This window comes from Lepisosteus platostomus, chromosome 5, assembly GCF_059453375.1.
Source record: "Lepisosteus platostomus isolate fLepPlt1 chromosome 5, fLepPlt1.hap1, whole genome shotgun sequence".
Classification (NCBI taxonomy): Eukaryota; Metazoa; Chordata; class Actinopteri; order Semionotiformes; family Lepisosteidae; genus Lepisosteus; species Lepisosteus platostomus.
This window is the reverse complement of record NC_142615.1, coordinates 46,493,335-46,511,490: the sequence shown is the minus strand read 5'-3', so window position 1 is coordinate 46,511,490 and position 18,156 is coordinate 46,493,335. Positions and strand designations below refer to the sequence as shown.

General features: G+C 43.6%; 3 non-coding genes across 3 annotated transcripts; all 3 read right to left on the bottom strand.

Moving 5' to 3' along the window:
• Window positions 1-2,587: 2,587 nt before the first annotated feature.
• On the bottom strand, window positions 2,588-2,645 carry LOC148667450 (U7 small nuclear RNA). Its single transcript, XR_015939061.1, has one exon. It is a non-coding gene; the product is annotated as a U7 small nuclear RNA (small nuclear RNA).
• Window positions 2,646-3,591: 946 nt separating this feature from the next.
• LOC148667449 (U7 small nuclear RNA) lies at window positions 3,592-3,649 on the bottom strand. Its single transcript, XR_015938977.1, has one exon. It is a non-coding gene; the product is annotated as a U7 small nuclear RNA (small nuclear RNA).
• Window positions 3,650-16,337: 12,688 nt separating this feature from the next.
• trnal-aag (transfer RNA leucine (anticodon AAG)) lies at window positions 16,338-16,419 on the bottom strand. Its single transcript has one exon. It is a non-coding gene; the product is annotated as a tRNA-Leu (tRNA).
• Between the last annotated feature and the right edge of the window lie 1,737 nt (window positions 16,420-18,156).

The following is an 18,156-nucleotide window of genomic DNA, read 5'->3' as shown; positions in this document are numbered from 1 at the left end:
TATTGTTACATTAGCATAACTGTAGTGTTGTTAATGTGCTACATGCAATTTATAATCCTAAAATTGTTAAATTTCCACATTTGTAGTTGATGTTGTATGATCTTCACCTTCACAATATTTTGATGTGCCATTTATTGCTTATTAACGTACTATTTTTAATCAAAATAATATTAAGTAAGACCTGTATGTATTTAAATAGTATTATTATTATTTAGGAACAAGTAATAGGTTTATTCCATGCTGAAAAAAAGAAGAAAGAGAACACAACGTTTCGGCCGTGGAGCCTTCTTCAGGTGTGAGAGAGACAGGGCAGTAGGCAAAGGTATGGCGAAGAGATCTAGAAAAAGATTTGGAGGAAGGCATAGTGGGTCGCAGCAGCTGTAGGCGGTAGTAGTTCAGGTGGGTAGCTGCGTCAGCATGCGTAGGCTGCAAAGCTGTCTTTGTTGTTTGCCATTTAGGTTAAATACTGTCACGTTTTTCTCAGCTATCCTCTTTTGATGAGTAAGTATAAATAATAATGCTGTCTGCATTAGCCACCCACTGTTCCAGCATGAGTGCACAAAGAGGAGTGGTAGAGTGTTACTGAGATGTCATTCAGAAGGGAAGTGATCCAGCTTAGCTCTCTGAGGTCTGGTAGATACATTTTCCATATGAGTAATGTAGGATCAACTTCTTCAGGCTGGAGGAAGGGCTCGCATTTCGGCAGCAGTAACTGACTGAGAAGTGACTCCAAGGACCTGGTCTTATCAGGTTGCTTTGGCACGTTTGTCAGTTCTGCTGAAATGGCCTGTCTATAGGGATATTTAGGAAGGAGAGGAATGACTATCTGAAAGGTGCCATGATCTTCTGGCTGTTTGGCGTAATCATGAATGACACGGTAAATGCGTGTTCTTGCAATAAGAGAAACAAGATCCATAAAACACTGGCAGAAGTACAAAACTTGAGCGGATAAAAAGACACCTGTTTCTGCCTGATTTCAAACAGGGGATCTTGCGCATGTGTGATGAATGTGATTGTTACGTCCCAGTGTGTGGTCTGTGTGTGTTTTTTTTTTGTTATGTTCCACACTGCTGACCTTTGATTGTTCTCCCTTCCCCATTGGCCCACCATTACAGCACTGTTCCGTATGACATCATCATCAATCAGCCTCTCAGCCAATCAGACTGCACCTTATTCAGCATATAACATGGAGGTTTTCAGGAAGGAGAAGCCTTTCGTTTGACTTTGGTCCTGCTTCGTTTTTGCTTCGCTTCATTTTGTTTTGGTTATCGCTTCGCTTCTGATTTTGTTTCGGCTTTGTTGGTTTGTTTTGCTTTGTGTGTGTATTTTCGTATAACTTCGGCTTTCTTGTGTTGTTGGTTTCTGTTAGTTTCTTTATACTTTCGTTTGTTTGTGTTATCCTTGTTTTGCCATTACCTTGCCCTAATGTGTTATATGTTCAACCTTTGTGTTCTATTGTACACTGTTCCTGTTGATTACTCTCTTCCCTTATTTGTATTCCTGGTTCACTTGTGTTTTTGTGTGAACTTTTGTGTATAGTTTAGTTTAGGTTGTTGGGTACATTCTACGCACTATGTTGATTTTGTATTACTAACACTAGTTTAGTACGGGTGAGTGCCATTTGTCTTGTATGGTTTTGGGTAGTCAGTGGAGGTTGGCTAGGGTGTTGAAGATACCAAAGACCGTGTGTTTCGGGTTTTCTGTAGTCAGATTAGCTTTCCCTCACTTTCCTAGCCAGCTCCATTTTGTTTGTTATTTTCTTTTCTTTGGCACCACACTAGTTCCTTACCCTGTGTGATATTGTGTCCTACCAGTCACTTATTCAACTTAAAATCATCACCTTTGCACCAACCCTTGTTATTACGCTTCCTAGTCCCTCACCAGAACCCACCTGCTTCCAAAAATTATCCTAAATGTTACACCCCTTTACCCATAGACACTTGGGGTTGTAACAGTGATAATCACAATATTACAGAAATGACAGCAGCATTGAACGTGGCGAGACGTAGAACATTGTTAATTCTCTTCAAATACTCACAGTCTTCTGCTGTATTAATTTACTGTGCTCATCAGGCAGTAACAAACCTGTTACCTACACACTGTTTCTAGAGTTGGATAGGTGACTCCACATTCTACAGCTCTCTAGCAATAGAGGAAGTCAGACTACAGAAATGGAGAAAATCTCCTCTTCAGAATGTGGAAATATATTCCTGAGAGAAGTCCTTTCTCGAAGTTCAACACTCCCTGCAAGTCACCCATTCCCACCTTGCGCAGTGTAGTGGTTACCACATTCTCTTATCACAGCAAAGGGTTTCTGTTTGAAAGCGGGCGAAAACAAGTGATCACTTTTCTCACAATTGTCACTGCTGACGTTGCTTTATGGGTCTATTTTCTATACTGTGCTGATCAATTGGAAACTAAAGGGTGAAAAAGACACGTTCCCACACCTAAGGTTGAACCCAAGTAACCACAGTCAAATACCAGGAATACTACAGAAGCACACAGCTATATCAAGATATCCAAATGCAAGACCCTATTTATATTGTTTGAGAAATATTAATACAGATGTTTGTTTTTCACCAAAACACTAGGCTTTCTGACTTCAGAAAACCGTCTAAACAAATACTAAAAGAGCAAAAATTCCACTTCCTGAAGGAAACAAAAACACATGTACCTTACCAAACTTTGAGTACAGGCGATTCAGGGTGATAATACAAGACCATTTAAAATTAAACAAATAAAACCTGTCAACAGGCAATCCTAACTACTAATAAAAAACTGAAGTGGCAATACACAGTAGGTGATATTTGGGTGTAAATTAAATCCATGCAAGAAGAGAGTTTAGTGTTATTCTTCCAAATCTGATATGCAAATGAGAGATCTGGCTCAGCCAATCACAAAGCTGCCATGGTCTGGAATGGAGCTGCTCTCCTCTTCTTGTTATTGTTAAAAAATGTAAACAAATGACCTGGAATTTAAACACAACCATTAGATTGTAGTTTGACAGATAAGCTTGTGAACCTTCTCATAAGATATGAAGGACAAGGACTAAAAGAACAATAAACCCTGTAAAGAAAGTTTACTGAAGCTGACATATCCTGCCTAACACAAGATTTCAAGAATGTAAGAGCATTTCAAATTGAACACAAAACGTGTAAAATGGCTTTCAAACTAACCTGCTCATAAAGAAGATGTAGAAGAATGTGGTTGTAACGTTCAGTGCATATAAGAAAGAGACCACATGGTTTTGTTTCAAATGTTGTATGCAAATATGATATCTGGCTAACCAATCAGAAAGTACTTTGCTTATCCAGCATCCTATCAAACAACATTTGCAGATTTACACACAGTAGTTCATTTAACAGTTTCAGAAATATACATGAACAAACGCAACTGTTTGTTAGGTTTTACATCTTGAAATTAAAGGCACAAGAAAATTCTGTGCAGGTGGCCAGAGGAAAGAGCTTCACTAAAAGTCAGCTGACAACAGCAGTGTTCTTCAAACTATCATACAAGATCTTTTTATTCATAAAAGTCCCAATTAAATTGTTTGAAAATTATTGTTAAACACATCTATTTTTTTACCAGAAAACAGGCTTTCTGACTTCAGAAAGCCTTCTAGACAAATACTAAAAGAGCAAAAAATCCAGTTGGTGAAAAAAAACAAAAACACATATACCCTACCAAACCTCGAGTACAGGCCATTCAGCGTGATAATACAAAACAATTTAAAATTAAACAAATAAAAGCTGTCAACTGGTAATTACAGCTACTCATAAAAAAAATGAAGTGGCAATACACAGTAGGTGACTCTTGAGTGTAAATTAAATCCACTAAATTTAGTGTTATATTTCCAAATCTGATATGCAAATTAGAGATCTGTGCCAGCCAATCACAAAGCTCCCATGGTCTGGAATAGCGCTGCTCCCCTCTTCTAGTTATTCACACTGGTGTTAGGTTGCATATTAGCACACCATCTAATTCAGTTGTTTCAGAAAAAAAAGTAAACAAATAAACTGGATTTATTTGTTGGAGCTTCACCAGTCTGTTTTTCCACCAAATAAATTGGCTTTCTGACTTCAGAAAAACCTTCCATTTATTTTTTAAGAACTATTTTAATTTCACAAACAAATACAAAGAATCACAAAATAGGAAACTTTAATAAATATACTGAAGTGGAAATCTAATAAGTAAATTGATTCTTAAAAATGTAGAGAAATATATTGGTGCTTTTAGATAATATATTTCAAGGATGTAACTGCTGTGCTACAGTTCGTCAACAAAGTACACTGTTTAGGTTAGTTTAGTTTAGAAGACAATGTACCAAAACAATATATGCTGTCTGGGTCATTAGAATTAGCTGAAAGTAACTGATAAGCTTTGAATAACAAATCTAGTTTTTCTTCTCTCGCTCTATGATGTAATCTGTTTTCTCTTAGAGAAAGGGGAAGTTTTAGAAGGGTCCAAGTGCTGAACTTTTTTACAGCGCAACGTCTTATAAAAACCCTGTACTGCTTGTAACAAATTGAGTCTCTGGTTGCACTTTGCGAAGTGGCAGCAGGGCTCCCAATATTGCAATATTGAAATAAAGATCTTACTCAGGTGAGAACTCTCTTTTGTGGCTTCCTTGATAGTTATATTTCCATGACAATACCCAAAACAATATATATGAAACCATCTCTTTAGGTTATAGTGCTCTAATAATGGACAGGGCCAGGCTACCTGCTCCCTTGACTGGAACCTCAATGCCTTTGAACACCCCCATGTTCCTCAACCTCCTGTTTTTATTCCGTCAGCACCTCTGAACTCAGTTCCATGAAGGACTATAGAATACTGGCTTAGCCAGGTGCGAATGTCCTCCATCTTTGCAAACTCTGAGAACAAAACAACATGCACAGTTGAATGTGGATCTTCCCATGGGCCTGAACTATCACTCTTTTTGACTCAAACAACTCCACACATTGTTCAAAGCAAGGGGAGGTAGCAGTAACAACTTCAAACGTTTTCTCCACATTCTACAGATCTCTAGAAATAGAGGAGGTCAGGCTGCAAAAGTGGGGGAATGGAAAAAATCTCCTCTCCAGAATGTGGAAATATTTTCCTGGATTGAGTCCTTTTCTCTGCAAGTCACTCCTCCCCACCTTGTGCAGTGTAGTGATTTTCACGTTCTCTTAACACACTGAAGGGTTTCAGTTCGAAAGCAGGAGGAAACAAGCGATCTCTTTTATCAAAAGTTTAGCTCTCCTGACAGTGCTTAACGGGGCTCTTTTCTACACTGAGCTGCTTATTTGGAAAACATAAGGGAAGAGAAAAGTTTCCCTTATTGGGAGTTTAACCCAGGCCACCTGGGTGAAAATCCAGAATCCTAACCACTAGACCATACAGGAGCACACAGCCTCACAAACAATGTGTAATTTCTGTCTTTATAGCGCACTTGTTCCATAGCTAGCTGGCACTCAGAGTACTGCAAGATCTATTTACTGAGAATTAGTTGAAGTATAACGTCAGGACTATAACCCCAGCTTTCAGGGGGACTGCAACCTTAACACAGAGCCTTAGACCACTCAGAAAAGGTTTGTTGGCTTTTATAAGTAATTACATGTGTGAAATCTATGTCTCTCAGGCCTGTGAGACTACATCACAGAAGTGCAAACTTGGAGGATGGGCTTAGTAGATAGGGCAACAATTGCGACACGCGCCAAGCCTCTTATGTCCACTGCACATGCAGACTTTGAAAGGGGTCTCAGATTTTATGGGTACTCAATTCTATACGACACTGGCAAGACGGAGTAAAGGAGCAGACCCTTTAAGAGACAAAAACAACACATTGTTACAGCCAATGTTAATTAAAAGGGCAGCACAGCGTTGGAACTACTGTCACGGATGTTATAAGGGCATACCGTGGAATGGCCAGGAGAGCAAAATAGGCCCTATGTGTAGTGGCAAAACGGGTGTTAGCCCGTTTAGGAGGTCAGATGATGTCGGGTAGAAACTTAAGTCCTCAGGTTGCGGAGGAGATGGCCTGGTGCTAGGCAGGTCTGAAGACATATGAACCCTCAATACTGAATGAGGAGGAAAGGGTGACCCGGAAATATATAGCCCCAGACAAAGACAAACCAGAAGGACAAGCAAAGCACAGGGAAACTAGGACAGGACAGAGTGGGAGCGCCCTCTAGCTGTAGAGGGTGTGACAACTATTAGTTTTGAGTGATTGAAATCCATTTTCAATGGTGCTTTTCCTGCTCATAACATTACCAGTGAGAAAGAGGATTGTGAAACCCCCATTGCTTAAACAGCGAGTGTGTTGGTGGTTATAGTAAGAAGTTTCCATAAAATGAAGCATTATATTTTTGTAATACGTTTAGTGCCTATAAAAACTATTCACCCCCCTTGGCCTTTTCACATTTTATTGTGTTACAGTATGGAACCATGATGTATTTAACTGAGAATTGTTGCACTCATCAACACAAAGTGCTCTATAATATCAAAGTGAAAAAATTCCAGACATTTTACTAAGTCATCAAAATAAAAAACACTAACCCTAACACTCAATACCCAGTTTATAAGGTGAAAAATTATGCTTGAAGCACAGCAAAGTTCTAAAACCAGCATTTCAAAAGCACCCAGAAACATAAAATGTCCAGTTCTCAAAAGTAAAATCTTTAGCTTTGAAAGATTGTTATCCATGTTTTCATTTTTTCTTTTTTTACATAACGTGCTTTCGAGAAATAAACCGCCTATTACAATGAAGGCAGCATTAGCAAATGTGCATCTAGCTTTGTTAAATAAAATCAGGACGTTTACCTGTCTCAAATTGATCACTCTTTGCAGGCACACTACGGAAACCCAGGGATGTGAGCTGGGAGAATTGACTCTTACAAAGAGTGTTGACCTAAGAGAAAAGGACTCCTCCTCTCAGTAATACATTTCCACATGTTGAAGAGTCGATTTTCCCCATTGCTTTCCCATATTTTTTGGTGTGGTTATTGATCACTGCCAGTTATCTGCCAAGTCACAGTGAAACTGTTACAGTGAAAAGATTAATACTATTTATTTTATTGGAATACATGTGTAATGTCTCATTCTTACAAGCAATTTTTAAGGAAACACTAGTGTAAATTATAGTGTAAATAGACAGGAGCTATTATAATGTTAAATACTAGTTGTGATAGGTGAAGCTGCATCCAAGTGCTTGGTATGAATAGGTTATCTACGGAGTCTATGACTTATCTACTCAGATGAGGAGCTAGATCAGTCCTTTTTTTCTTAATTTGAGTCACCATCAAGATGTAACATGGTCAAAGATGAACAGGAAACTTAATTAATGAGAACACCTGTATCACCCAAAATTGAATTCATAACCCTGAGATAAAGAGTTCCATGCTCTACTGACTGAGCCAATCAGGCACTGGTTAAAGTGCCAATCTAGTCCCTGCTGACGTCAATTTGAAAAGGTATACTTGCTGGCTTTTAATCCTGTTTGGACCGGAGTCTAGTGAAGCACATTGTGTTCTTCATTGATTACTTAAAGCAGAGCAAATGTCAGTGTAGCGGCGAGGCTTATTAATAAGAAAGAATTAAGTTCATCTCTGTTCATCTCTGTGGTGCAGCCACAGAGAAACTATTCATGCAGGCTGATTTAAGGTTTCCTTTGATAAGGGACAGCTCCCAAAGAGGGATGCACTTAGCTAAGCCTGGCTATCATGATCAATGGTCATCCATTGGTGCCTATCTGTCTAGGGAGTGCCAGTTGGACATCTGGACTGCATTCCTAAGTGTCAGGAGTAAGTGACTCATATCTCACCTTGATCAACCAATCAGGGACTGGTAGGGCCGAGTAACCCACGTGGGACTCTGATGCCCATGGAACTTTCAGCCAATCAATGAGCTGAAGTTCCTCTAGGTAAAAACAGGCAACACAGAGATTCAGGGAGATTCAGTAAGATTCAGTGGGATTCAGTAGAATTCTGTGGACTATTCTAAAGGGAATTCCAGGGCAGGACAGCCCAGGAGCAGAAGGCTCCCAAGGGCAGGACATTCTCGCAGCGCGCCTCCTGACCATCCTGAGAATCAGCCCGGACCACCACGGAACGGCCAGTGTGTCCGAGTGCCAGAACTTTCCTTTGTTCTAAGAGTCTAGAGCGGAGGTTGCCAGAGAGTAACCAGAGGATCCACCCGAGGTTAGCACCAGCAGCAGACCTCGTGAACAGGTCAGAACTGTGGAGAGCTGAATCACTATTCAGAACTAGCTCTTCATCAGGAACGAACCGGTCCTCTTCCTGACTTGCTGGGACCCACAGTCATCTTTTCTCCTGTGCGCAAACTTTGCTAGTTAAAGCCAACACTAACTAGCCGGTCAGTGAGCATCAGCAGCGCACCGTCGCAAGCCACACAGCACAGCCTGGCACGAGCCAGAGAGCGCGGATTGGACAGCAACAGCCTGCAACTGTTTCTTTGTGCCCGCAGGAGATCTGAATCCCCAGAGATTGGATGAGTATTCAACTTCACTGCATTACTGCTCGAGAATTCAATTGTTATCCCAACCAGTTGATATCAATTTAATTCCTAAGAGTTATGTACTTGTTTTGAGTATCTAATGTAGAAGTTATAACCAAGTTCATTTATGAAACGGTCTAAATGAATGATATACTGATATAATGAATATAATGATATACTGAACGTATGTCCTCTTGATATATGTAACTCTTCGTAACTGACTGAATATATACCTTTTGTATTCTGATAACCCTCTCAATAAGAACTGTTAGGTTTACATGCATATTCTATGTATTACTAAATGTATCCTCGTGTATTAGTACCTGTGTGTGTGCGTTGTTTGAGTTATATCGCATGGTTGGATTCTAAAGCCATCAAAAGAATCATTTTGTGATTTACTGCTACAATTAATAATTGTCCCAGTAAATGCCCAAACCCTACAGAACTGGTGCCTTCAAAGAGCACACTACATTTTTATTGGCGTCCCTGGGTGGGCTATGGCAAGAATGAAATGAGTCAACCAAGCGAAATAATTCACATAAAACGCCGCGGGTTTCATACACGACAATACAGTGTGCTGAAAGCCGAAAGGAAAAAAGTTCCCCTTGTTCTTTAAGCAGTGCTTGATTGTTTTGTGATCTTTTGCGATCTACCGGGTTGATTGCATACTTGATCTTGTGGTTTTCTGTGGTAAAACTGTGATTTCGTACTTAAAAGTAATACTCTTAAGTTTAACGATGGTTGCTAAAAGTCTGAATTCGAGTCGCTATTAAGCACTCTCTCTAGCAGCGACAGGTCTGACCACGATCTCTGCCATATCTCCGTCAGCGGAGAAGCTAGGAGAATAAACCTCCATTCTCTGAGAGAGCTAGCGAAGGACATAGAGAGATTTGACCCCACAGTGTCAGAGAATAATATCGAGAGGTATATTCAAGACCTCAGGTATACCCTGCAGTACCTACCAAACGCCACAGAACAGGAGAAAGTGTTTCTGGTCAGGAAAACTACCAGCAGAGCTGTACATGAGTGGATGGCTAGGCAGATGAAAGAAGTCTGTAATGATTTTGAGGAGCTGTGTCATGCACTTATCGAAGAATACAGTGCGTTTATTGACCCAACTGCTGCGATAGCCACCGCCCTTAACATTAAGCACGAGAGAGCAGAGTCCCCTTGCGAATATTACGAGAGACATAGACGAACTTATTTTGCAGGGCGAAATGAGGGTTGCGAAGAGAACACACATTTCAAGGGTTTATTCATTGCGAATCTCCACCCATCAATCAGAAAGATGATCTTAATGCATACAGATGCACAGACCATGAAAATGACTGATATTAAGAGATTCGTGCAGAAAGCCTGGGAGTATGATGTCCAAAGTCGCTCTAAGCAAAAAGCTGCTAAAGCAACTGTGTTCGCTGTCAGAGCCAGCAGGTTTAATTCCCTCCTGCTCGAAGGAGCACAGGCTCCTGAGCTGGCTAAGCCCCATTCCAAAGCAGGCACACAGGACCGCACCCAGCGTTCTAAGTGTCATGAGAACACCGGGGGAGGGAAAGGGTTAGATAAAGCTCCCTCCCTCAGTCTATCTGATTGAGCGGAAGGGTTCCTGCCTGGATGAGGTCAGCCACTCCCCAGCGAGTGCTGACTCCACCCCTGAAATCACAGAGCAGGCAGTAAAACACAGAGGAAAAGCAAGAAGCTTTTACCTCAAGGCTGCCATGGGAGATGTCTTACACAGTGAGACACTGATTGACACTGAGGTTGAAAGGTGTTTGATGTCACACAGCAAACTCAAACGGGTTGAAAAAGAAAAGGGCATGCGACTCAGAGAGGAACCTTTGGTGGATCACCAGAAAGGCAAAGTGTGGAAATAGGTCAAGGCTCCTAAGCCTTCTGTACAGAAGGAAAGGGGGGCCAAGAGGCAGACTGTGCTCACACAGTGCCCACCGAACATAGAAGCCAATGCGGAGATTCCTTCTGTTCCCTCTGGACAAGAAATACAAATATTTTCTTGTTCCCCAGATATACAGGGAAGTCATGTCCCGGCTGAGGTCACAACAGCCTCCCTGCCACAGGAGCAGTGCTCCGAGCAGCTGCCTGATCCACCAGGTAAAGCACACCCCTTTTACATCCCTAAAGAGGAGCAGATCTCCCCACCTGGCGATGAAAAGGAGCTTTCCCTCTGCACCCTGGCACCCAAGAGGGGTCAGAACCACCACCTCGCAGTGGTGGAAGGGATCTTGATGGCAGGAGAGCAGGTTGGTGATGTAGCCCTCGCCTTTAGCCCTGAGAGGTCCTCTATCAGTGAGGATCTGCTTGAGCAGCTGTCACAGGGCCACCACCAGGTGCCCCTGGTGCAATATTCACAGGTTAGACAGGAGGTCCAGCTGGACGCTGAGACTACTGCGCTGTGGACACACCTGATCCCAGATGCCGATTTCCTCTGCTGTGACCCAGGGAACCTGCAGCCAGGTAACATTATTTCTCACAACTACCAGGTAGTGAGTGAGACTGACCTGATTGTTCCTGCCTTGACAGCAGGGTTTCCAACACACCCAGTCCCCAGGAAGGGACAGGGAATGAAAGCCGAGCTGGTTTTCTTACAGCCACCAGCCCAGTCTGTCAGTCTGAGTCTGACCAACAGTGGTTCACCCAGACTGGAGCTGGATGGTCAAGCCACCCGCCTGCCAGTGCAGGACATCGCAAAGAGGGGTGTCAGAATCCCCGCCCTCACTGACATGGGCCTGGTGGGTGATAGCGAGTTCGAAGACAGTGAACTAGCTATCCCAGTGCTGGGGCAGCTCCCTAAACCCCTAGCGAGGGAAGGGGGGAGCGAGCAGGTGTCCTACACCCACGCCCAGCGAACGATTGTAAACATACCGATAGAGGGATTCCTCAATCAGGAGGTGTGCAGGGTGGACCTGAACAGTGAGTATGGGATAACAATCCCAGATCACTCAGGTGCTCCAGATGACCACTCAGCCAAGGGTCAGGCATGCTCCACCGCTGCACCACCCCCTGCAGGGTTCCTAGAGCACAGGCATGAACAAATTGAAAAAGCAGATGCCCTGGAAAAGGAGGAGCAGCATCAGCAGCTGCGTCAGATCTCCCCAGATTTCCAGGATGTTGGTGCCCAAGATGCCACATGGCATACTGAGAAAGACACCATGTACATGCTGCGCCAGCTTAGAAAGGCAACAATCACTCAGAAGGAGATGACTGGGATCAGCCACCTGAAAAGACTTTTGGGAGGACTGATTGCTGCCACCACTGTTGCACGTTTGCTTTTTCTGGTAGGTTTGTGTGCTACTGGCACTCTCACCCTGACTGCCCCAAGAAGGCAGGTGTCAGAGATGCCAGAGGGTAGTGACAGACTGTATCGACAGCAGCAAAGGCTGGAAAGCTTAGGGAAAACCCTACAGGCAACTTTCTATGCAACAGGGTTAAACCTTATCCCCCAACCAGTGGACATGATTGCCAGTGTTATACAATGGGTTTATGCTTGTGTGCAACATGCCAGAATGTTGACACAAGACCTGTTATGGGGGCTTAGTGCCACTGTAGCCAGTCTAACCATGGCACAAATCCCAACCCACTTGATTCTACTCTTCTCAGTAGAGGAGTATGTGACATTAACCCCATCGCTCATAGCTCACCCAGAAGGCAATCCAAGATTTAATTTGGTTCCAAATCTTGAGATGGGTATGGCTACCAAAGCTATCCATTGGCTGTGTCTAAACGATTCACCAATGAAGGGTGTAAAACTACTAACGAGCAGAGGGAGGTTAATGAACCCCATGAAGTGCAGGTGGGAAGTAAATGGCTGGTCAGCACACCACATTTAACTGACACTATGACTTGTGACAGGCATGATACAGCTACTGCAATGCAGCTACCTAATCAAACAGTTTTCCTGCAAGTTCCCGAGGAGGCCATAGTACAGCTTGAACTTAACACTGTACGGTCTGTAACCAGACAATATAAGACCAAACTTGAGGTCGTGGATGCCTTCAGGTGCCACACTATTGAATTGGATAGAAATCCGAGAAACAGTAAGCCCTGAAGAGGTTGCTTTAATGGAACAAACCTCCAAACCACCCTAGCAGATATCCAACACAGGTGTTGTGGTTTATCGGGGGGCTGGGAACAGGAACTGGTGTTATTGTAACACTACTGCCGGGTAGCTGGATCATGACTGACAGTGTACTCTGACTGTTGTACTCTTACATCAAGATATACTCTGGGTAGCACGAATGACTCAAAGGTAGAATGTCAAAAGAAAGGAAGTGACTTCTCCCCAAATATCTACTACAGAGGTATCAGATACTGACAGTGAACTTCCTGATGTGTAATTCCTAGACTGAGATGATGTCTCCTACCTTGTTTATACGTACTCCAGATGTTATTCATCCTGTTTGTTCCCAATGCTGGTTCCTGTATGAATTCTCGAGGAGTAATGTGGACATTTAAGGTTAATGTTCTAATGGCAAGGGACATCACTTAACTCTGTTTTGTTTTGAAGGCAACAACGCCTCAGGACCTCGTGACCTTCAAAAAGGGGGGATATGTAGCGGCAATGCTTGTTAATAAGACAGAATTAAGTGTTGCTGTGCTTTCCCAAATGAGGCCCCATCTCTCTCTTCATCTCTGTGGTGCACCACAGAGAAGCTTTTCATGCAGGCTGATTTAAAGATGTTTTCTCTTGATAAGGGACAGCTCCCAAAGGGGGATGCACTTAGCTAAGCCTGGCTATCATGATCAATGGTCATCCATTGGTGCCTATCTGTCTAGGGAGTGCCAGATGGACATCTGGACTGCATTCCTAAGTGTCAGGAGTAAGTGACTCATATCTCACCTTAATCAACCAATCAGGGACTGGTAGGGCCGAGTAACCCACGTGGGACTCTGATGCCCATGGAACTTTCAGCTAATCAATGAGCTGAAGTTCCTCCAGGTAAAAACAGGCAACACAGAGGGCCTGGTGGAATTCTGTGGACTTTTCTAAAGGGAATTCAAAGGAGAATTCCAGGGCAGGACGGCCCAGGAGCAGAAGGCTCCCAAGGGCAGGACATTCTCGCAGCGTTCCTCCTGACCATCCTGAGACTCAACCCGGAATACCACGGAACAGCCAGTGTGTTCGAGTGCCAGAACTTTCCTTTGTTCTAAGAGTCGAGAGCGGAGGTTGCCAGAGAGTAACCAGAGGATCCACCCGAGGTTAACACCAGCAGCAGGCCTCGTGAACAGGTCAGAACTGTGGAGAGCTGAATCACTATTCAGAACTAGCTCTTCATCAGGAACGAACCGGTCCTCTTCCTGACTTGCTGGGACCCACAGTCATCTTTTCTCCTGTGCGCAAACTTTGCTAGTTAAAGCCAACACTAACTAGCCGGTCAGTGAGCATCAGCAGCGCACCGTCGCAAGCCGCACAGCACAGCCTGGCACCGAGCCAGAGAGCACTGATTGGACAGCAACAGCCTGAAACTGTTTCTTTGTGCCCGCAGGAGATCTGAATCCCCAGAGATTGGATGAGTATTCAACTTCACTGCATTACTGCTCGAGAATTCAATTGTTATCCCAACCAGTTGATATCAATTTAATTCCTAAGAGTTATGTACTTGTTTTGAGTATCTAATGTAGAAGTTATAACCAAGTTCAATTAAGAAACGGTCTAAATGATTGATATACTGAATGTATGTCCTCTTGATATATGTAACTCTTTGTAACTGACTGAATATATACCTTTTGTATTCTGATAACCCTCTCGATAAGATCTGTTTATATGCATATTCTATGTATTAATAAATGTATCCTCGTGTATTAGTACTTGTGTTTGTGCGTTGTTTGAGTTATATCGCATGGTTGGATTGTAAAGCCATCAAAAGAATCAATTTTGTGATTTACTGCTACAATTAATAATTGTCCAAGTAAATGCCCAAACCCTACAGAAGCATGCAAGAAAATGTGATCATTACCTATGGAATTTCCCGCCAGCGTGGAGCTTGAATTCACAACCTTGAGACTCAGTGTTCAAGAGTCACAGAAGAGGTCAGCCTGGTCTTCAGTTTGCCAACGGTAAGCTCCGGCAGTGCTCCTCTGTAAAGCAGATTGTTCGGATCGGTTATGTGGGACGGCACTTCGATACTAAGATTGTTTGCAGCACACGCATGGTTTCCCCCTTCACGCACAAAACATAGACGAAGGAAACTCTCTTGTCTTGGGCTGCTGACTCCCGGATTTAAAGCGCTCTGGGTGCCAGCTAAGTCTCTAACAAGCACACTATAAAGACAGGAATTACACTTTGCTCACGTCACGCATGGAATGGCGAGGCTACTTGATCCAATATTATCTAGTTTCACCTCATATGGTGCCGATTCCTGGTTTTCATTTAAGAAAGAGCACTGCAAACACCGTAAACAGTGCAAAACGTGTGATGAAAGAAGTCTTTTCCCCCCTTTGTCTAAAGCAGAACACAGCGGAGTCATGCCGAGGGTTGTGAGATCAAGATTTCAGTGGAGCACTGTCGTCTACGTCTTTAGCTACATGAGTTGGACATCCTCTTGTACACGGAAAGCAGATTGAGATCCTCTGACATGAAAAGTGCCAGATAAAAGCCATTTCTCATCCTTTCTCTTAGTGGTGGAGCTATCGCATGTAAATGAGGCAACTTGCAAGGCGAGCAGGCTCGGTGCACACCGAACGCAGATGTCTCAGAGCAGTTGAGACGTGTCCAAGTGGCTGTCAAAGGACAGCACTTTGCTGGCGCCGTGGCTTAATTGGCTAAAGCGCCTGTCTAGTAAACAGGAGATCCTGGGTCCGATTCCCAGCGGTGCCTTTCTACCTGTCTTACTGTACAGAATTTATCCTTATGGGCAAATCCCATGCCTTTTAATTCAGGTGAATGCAAGTGTTCGTTTCCTTTCTGGAACAACTTGTTTTGAAAGAAATCTATACAGCTTGCGAAAGATGAAACACAAATCTTGCTTATCAGTGAAGAAGAGGTGCTCCCAGCAGGCCAGCTAATACCAGCAAGTTTTTTTTTCACCCTGACCCAGAGAATGGAGAAAAGCGAGGCGCCTGTGGCTCTGCAGTGTAATCAGTTCGCGAGTTCGGCGGTTAGCTGAAAGAGTGGTAAATGGAGCTCGCCCCAGCCCGTCCTTATTCTTTTAAAGAGGATAAAAAATTAACTTCGCCGCCATTACTACCAGCTTTAAAAGACTGCCATGGGCACGGAAAAAAACACACTACAGATGACTTTTCTGGAACCGAAGCAGAGATTCCTTTACGAACCAACTGATAAAGCTCAGCCAGTGAATACTGTTAACAGAATGTGAAAGCACGATCAACTTTGTAACTGCAACCACAGGAAAAACAGCAAGAAGCAGGCTCCATTCCCCATTTAGATCTGTCGTGCGAGGCATGCTTTTTGCACGCATGAAGTAAATCCCACGATCGCTTTTGAACTTGGACAAAGTACTTCCAAAGGAGCGCTATGCGCAAAGATTTAACAAGCTCAACCCCCGCCGACGGTTTGGTGTGAAGAAGCAGAACATTCAAGTTTCACAGACAGAAGCAGCACGCCAGCACAGCCAACATTAAAACGGAGGGCACACTACGATTTGCATTGACACAAAAGTGATCTGGGCAGACGTCGTTCCCTCCATAACGCAAAAAGTGGCAAAGCGCTTTTGGGTTGAGAGGACGCAAGAAGGTTTTTGTTTTGTGCCTTGATGTCAAGCTGAGAAAGTATCTTTAAACACTTTGCTTAGTTTCTCGAGAGACTGCCAAAAAGCAGTTCCCTCCCTTTTGTCTGAAGCCAGCTGAAAGGGCATCTCAACAGGAGCACCTGGCAGCGGTGGGATTCAAACCCACGCCCCCAAAGAGACTGGAGCCTTAATCCAGCGCCTTAGACCGCTCGGTCACGCTACCCGCTGTGTGCTGTCTCTTTGTCTCATTACTTGCCCAGAGGAAGCCGGGTGGGTTTTGCTCTTGTCGCCCGATTTAGTGGCGTTATGACCGTGGAACCGACTGCACCTGCTTTTTCTGAGATGCTTCCCCTCTCATGGCGAGATCTCGACTTCTTTAACACCTCTGGATAAAGATCTTCTGTGGAGCAGGTTTCAGACCTCTGCGTACAGCACCCTTGATGTCATTTTATTTTTACAGCAGCCGCATCCAGAAAGTTGTGTCTTTTACGTTTTATTTGAACAACAAAACTACATACAACACAAACAAGAGCACATATAACATATCAAGAAAATCGTCAGGGGCACATGCTATAATACAATTACACTTTATGAAAAACGATTACACAAGGTAAATAAAGATAAGGTCCGCACAGCTTGTTCTTACATTTCGAAAGAGTCCGTAAATACCCCTTTACGTCTATTTTGAACTGTTCAAACGTAGGACTCTTCCCAGACCATTTCACTTTATACCACATTCCTAAACGAGGATGCTTCTCCTGTTTTAGAACTATTTTGGGCGGTATGGCTTATACAGCACACCCACAGTATTCTAATGGTGGACTGCAGATCTGTGCTATAGTTCAGTCGAATTCAAAGGATCCAGCAATCGTTGCCAACGATAAGCTCCGGCAGTGCTCCTCTGTAAAGCAGACTGTTCGGATCGGTTATGTGGGACGGCACTTCGATACTAAGATCATTTGCAGTGCACTCAAAAAACATAGATGAAGAAGGTGTCACAGTAAGGTGAACCCTATGGGCGAGGGATGTTCCTGCCTCGTGTACGACTATACCACCTAGCAATACAAACGGGGTGCTAGGGCCCCTCTACATTACCACAGGTTCTGTTTATCTCCTAGAATCACCAATGCACACATAGACCAGCGACAAGCATTTGTATTGTATAAGTGCCCTTTTTATTTTCCAACTACATTCACATGCACTATCACCCAAAAACACAACGAAAACAGAATTCACAGCAGCAAAAGGTCCTTCCCAGGGTCATAATGAATACAGAGGGGCAGCAGTCTTTCCTGTAAAATATTAAAGAGAGGTCACTCGAACGTCTCTACTTAGTACCTGTAGTCTCTGATGGCCCACTTTGAGGAGAGGGGTATCACCCAGTCCTATTTTCCCAGTCTCTGTTCAGGTTACAATAGAAATCCTCTGCGACTGTATTACATTCCTCTCAGTTTGAATCGGCTAGCTGTGCCAGTTTCCTTGTTCCTCACCTTCAGGTGTTAAAAGTCTGTACAGTACCTCTGTTTCAATGCCAATGTCTCTCGTTGTCGTCAGTTACTGAACCAGTAGATCCTTGCCTCCAGGTATTAGAAGTCTCTGCAGAGTTCCTCCGGGGTCTTGCACTCTGCAGCTTCCCTTGTGCTGCCTGTGTCGTCTCCAGGATCCAGTGGGAATCGGGAGCCCCCTCTGTTCTGTCTCAGGTCTTTTTATCCCTCTCCTTAGCCAATCCCTTTCAGGGGGGTTTCCACTGTCCCTGTCAGAATCAGGTCTGCCCAGTATTTTTCCAGGAGGAAGCTTGTGTTGTTTGAGGGGTGTGGGAGTGCTGAGCTAGGTGTCATGGAACCTTATCAGTTCACCCCTTGGTCTGGCTAAAACTGGCTCAGCGACTCCTCACACCTCCAAGTCTCGATACCTAATTGCTCCCTGAACGACTTGGGTTTGACTGTTTTTACTGACTGTT